The sequence below is a fragment of the Glycine max genome, chromosome 19, assembly GCF_000004515.6.
Source record: "Glycine max cultivar Williams 82 chromosome 19, Glycine_max_v4.0, whole genome shotgun sequence".
Lineage (NCBI taxonomy): Eukaryota > Viridiplantae > Streptophyta > Magnoliopsida > Fabales > Fabaceae > Glycine > Glycine max.
The window spans coordinates 36,371,937-36,377,159 of record NC_038255.2 but is presented as its reverse complement, the minus strand read 5'-3'; the positions used below and the strand labels follow the sequence as shown (position 1 = coordinate 36,377,159).

Genomic DNA, 5,223 nt, shown 5'->3' with positions numbered 1-5,223 from the left:
GTAAGATTTGTTTTCTTGTGCTATACGTAGATGATATTTTGCTTGCAACTAATGATAGGGATTTACTATATAAGGTGAAACAATTTCTCTCGAAGAACTTTGATATGAAGGATATGGGAGAGACATCTTATGTCATTGGCATTAAGATCCATAGGGAAATGTCTCGAGGTATTTTGGATTTGTCTCAAGAGACTTATATTAACAAAGTTTTAGAGAGATTAAACATGAAATGTTGTTCACCAAGTGTAGCCCCCATCGTGAAGGGTGACAAACTCGATTTGAGTCAGTGCCTGAAAAATGATTTTGAGCAGGAATACATGAAGAATATTCCATATGCTTTAGTTGTTGGAAGCCTTATGTATGCTCGAGTTTGCACCAGACCTGACATTGCATATGTTGTTGGAGTTTTGGGAAGATATGAAAGTAATCTATGTATTGACCACTGGAAAGTTACAAAGAAAGTGATAAGATATCTTCAAGGAACAAAGGATTGCATGCTAACGTACAAACAAACTAATTGTCTAGAGGTGATTGGCTACTCAGATTCAGACTATGTGGGTTGTGTTGATTCACGAAAATCAACATCTGATTATATTTTTATGCTAGATGGTGGAGCTGTATATTGGAGAAGTGTCAAGCAGACCTTGACTATTACTTTCACTATGGAGGCTGAGTTCGTTTCCTGTTTTGAGGCTACCTCACATGGTGTATGGTTGAAGAGCTTTGTGTCTAGACTTAGAGTTGCGGACTCTATTTCTAAGCCATTGAAGTTGCACTATGACAACTCTGCTGCGATATTTATGGCTAAAAACAACAAAAGTGGAAGTCCAAATAAGTACATCGACATCAAGTACTTAGCCATAAGAGAATCTGTTAAAGAAAAGAAAGTGGTCTTTGAACACATTAACACTAAGTTGACGATTGCCGATCCTTTGATTAAAGACATGCAACCAAATTATTTTAAGGATCATGTAGTACAAATGGAACTTGGTTCTATGATGTGATTTCATTGTAATACAATTGTTATTTTGAAACTATTATTTAGTTTGATGTTTTTTCATATGGCTTTATGCACATATTCATTCATTTTTTTTGAGAAATATCATTAAGTTTAGATATGAAATAAATATATGGTTTATTTATAAAGTTGAGAGCTAACATTTAGAGTGATATATTGTGGTACATGAAAGATAATAATCCTTATTAAAGAACTTATTGTCATTACTCATATTTAATTTCTAATTGTGAGCGCCTAACCAATTTAAAGATAAAAATGAATATTTATCTTTTTATAAATCACAAATTTACAATTTAATCTTTCTTGTTGTAACTTTTGTCTTTATAAGCACCATAGACAACAAAGTAAATTTTAAAAACATGGAAGATAGAATGTACAATAATTTTTTGAGGGATTAAATTGCACAATCATAAATCTACAAATTCAAGAATTCAATAAAAAGAAATGGTTCAAGTCTAAGAGTAAAAGTTACCAAATAATTTAGAAATTAAAGAGGAATTTAACCAACAAAAGTAATAAGATTCACTACAGTTTATCAAAAATCTAAGAACGTTGGATTAAGATAAAACAAAACAAAGACTAATAATACTCTAATCTCTCTCTAATCTCAAATCCAATACAAAATTTCTCGTTCCTCTTCATCATCTTTGCTTCAGAAGCGCACCGGAAAACCCTAGGCCGTGTGCGAGAGTCTGATTCTTTCACCCAAACATACACAGAGGTGACTACATATACTTCACTTCCATCTTCCAACTATAATAACTGTTCCTTATATTTGTTCTTATATTTGCTTCAATCACGAGTTGGATCTTTTGCCCACTAACCCTTTTGTTTTGTTTTATGTTTTTTTAGAAGCAAAGTCTGCTCCTTTGATTTGTTTTGTTTATGGGTACCGTTGTTAGTAGTAGCAGTGAAAGCATGTGTGATGTGCATCTGGTGTTGCAGTTTGACTTGAAGTTTCCCTGCTTTGACTAGAAAATTTGACCCCTTTTTATTTTATTTTGTTAACTGCGGAGAATGAAAATACTGAAGATGGGTCTAACTTAAAGAAAATGGAGAAGGAGGGGAAAAATATGAACTTTGACATATAGATGGAGTTCATGGGTTTCAGGCTTTGACACCAATACTCATCAAATTCCTTTGCTTGTAGTTAACTTTTTTTTTTTAAATGGTTCAACAAAAGATATCTACTTATGGATTGCTGTTTGTCCAATACTTTTTTTTTCTTTGTGTTCAAATTCCAACTCTATCTGTTGCATGTTTTAATCAGTGTGATTTTGTTACGTGCGGCACCACTGTTTTTTTTTTTTTTTTTGTAATTTTGGTTTCCTTTACCAATTATAAGATCATGTTAGCTTGCAGGTATTACAATTATGTTATGTTCTGTGATTGTTTACCGAGTGTGGGAAGAATATTATTCCATTTGTATGGGTACCACATATCAGGGTGTGTAGTACAATACACCGACTTATCTAATCGTTCTTCAAGCTATGATGTTATACACCATTTATAAATTATAATGTGTAAGCTTTAGCTAGATATTTTTACTTGTAAGTTGTCACTATTGTTTACTGCTGCATAGATTAGGACCTTTAGCATGAATGCTAAGAAGTTATGCTGCAGTATAGCTTATAGGTGAATGGTGAATCTCCGATCATTTCATTCCAAAAGTTCTCTTAATATGTGCATTTGCTGTTCTTCTTTGGTTCCTTTTTGGCCTTTCTTTGAATTTTCTATGCTCATGGTCTTCGGAAAGAACTTCTATGTTAAGAAAAATGGAATTTAACTTAGTTTCTGCATTTAAATGCTTTAAGCAGAAGCATCAAATATTTATTACTTATCCTCTGCTATGAAAAAATATATTCTTGTCATTTTAAAGCAATTTTTGGTTACTGAGAGTTCCTAGATATACTTCTATAACCTAATATTTGAGAAAATGAAGTTGAAATATATTGCATAACAAAATCTAATTGCTTGAATGCACCTTGAGCCTAGAGTTCTGTTGGCTCTGGGGTTGAGACACTACTGTTCTAGTAAGTGTACTAACATTCTCATAACTTTAGTTCTTCACTGCTAATGGCTTATTATTGAGTCTGTAATCATTGAAAAGGATGCTTATAAATTTACCAGTGTTTGATTCTCTCAGCCTTTATCTCTAAACATGCATATGCATATGTAGCAGATATACATAATATTCCATGATAATTGTATTGATATTGTTCAATAATACGAGTAAATTTATTAAAATATTTGTGATTTTGTAAGTGCTTTTGAGTGATGGTTAACTGATTGTCACCTTCCATTTGCTAAATTTGCTTCCATTTGGTTGCATTTGTAGGCTATTTTTTCAGCTATTGCCAACAATGGCTGATGGTGAATCTGACAAGAACATTGAGATATGGAAGATCAAGAAATTGATCAGAGCATTGGAATCTGCAAGAGGTAATGGCACCAGCATGATTTCTCTGATTATGCCCCCACGTGATCAAATATCTCATGTCACTAAGATGCTGGGAGATGAGTTTGGAACTGCTTCAAATATCAAAAGCAGGGTGAACTGACAGTCAGTGTTGCTGCCATTACTTCTGCTCAACAGAGGTTGAAACTGTATAATAAGGTTCCTCCAAATGTTTTGGTTCTTTATACTGGCACCATTGTCACTGAAGATGGCAAGGAAAAAAAAGGTGACAATTGATTTTGAACCTTTCAAGCCTATCAATGCATCACTTTACCTCTGTGATAACAAGTTTCACATAGAAGCTCTAAATGAACTTTTAGAATCAGATGACAAGTTTGGTTTTATTATTATGGATGGGAACGACACCCTTTTTGGGACATTAACTGGAAACACTCGTGAGGTGCTTCATAAATTTACTGTTGATCTACCAAAGAAGCATGGTCGAGGAGGGCAGTCAGCATTGTGTTTTGCTTGTCTTCGCATGGAAAAGCGGCACAACTATGTCAGGAACACTGCAGAACTTGCTACTCAGTTTTTCATCAATCCTGCTACTAGTCAACCTAATGTTTCTGGACTTATACTTGCTGGTTCAGTTGGCTTCAAGACTGAGCTGAGCCAGTCAGATATGTTCAATCCTCGTTTGCAAGCAAAAATATTGAATGTGGTTGATGTTTCCTATGGTGGGGAAAATGGTTTTAATCAAGCTATTGAGTTATCCGCGGAGATGTTATCTAATGTGAAGTTTGTTCGAGAGAAACGCTTGATCAGAAAATACTTTGAAGAGATCAGCCAGGACACTGGGAAATACGTCTTCGGAGTTGAAGCACGCTGAAGGCTCTGGAGATGGGTGCTGTGGGAACACTTATTGTGTGGGAAAATTTGGATATTAATAGATATGTACTGAAAAATAGTTCTACTGGTGAGATTGTCATAAAGCACTTGAACAAGGAGCAAGAGGGTAATCAGAGCAACTTCAGAGACTCGCCCACCTCAGCAGAGTTAGAGGTTCAGGAGAAGATGCCCTTGAGTGGTTTGCCAACGAGTACAAAAAATTTGGATGCTCGCTGGAATTTGTGACCAACAAATCTCAAGGATCACAATTTTGCAGAGGGTTTGGTGGTATTGGGGGTATCCTTTGCTACCAGCTCAATATCAGATCGTTTGATGAGTTATCTGATGATGGAGAAGTGTATGAGGATTCCGATTAAGCATCTGTTATACTCTTTTAGTCGAATTTTTGAATAATAGGATGAAGCACTATAACCTCCATTGCAAAAAAAAAAAAAAAAAGCCGTAGATTTTACTTGATTTTTTTTGTACCAAGACTTTGTCCTTTCTTGTTAAATTCATCATTTATGTATTAGTAACTTCCTTTGGTTTTTTGTTGTATACTTATTACAACTCTGGGAAGTCATTCTTCAATTCAAAGATATGAATGTTTCAACGTCTCAAGGGGTGTGGCATCTACATTTCGTGGTTCTATTATTCTCATGACCTGCTTGGATCGCTGTTATTCTCTCGAGTACTATATTGTGGTGCAGCATGTGATAATTTGTTTTCGGGTGAAAAATCAAAGTTGACAATAAAGCACGTGCAATATTAATCGTCCATTATTAGTTCGGTGGTTGAGTTGCTTATGCTTTCAGGCCTTCCACGGCAAAAGTATATTAAGTAAGCTAAATTGTAATTTTAGTTTTCCTATAATTTTTATTTTTGCGATTTAAGTGAATATGTTAAGTTTAAGGTT

The 5,223-nt window shown here is 34.5% G+C and overlaps 1 pseudogene; it reads left to right on the top strand.

Annotated features, from left to right (window-relative positions):
* Positions 1-1,518: 1,518 nt before the first annotated feature.
* On the top strand, positions 1,519-4,904 carry LOC100779899 (eukaryotic peptide chain release factor subunit 1-3-like; annotated as a pseudogene).
* The last annotated feature ends 319 nt before the right edge of the window (positions 4,905-5,223 follow it).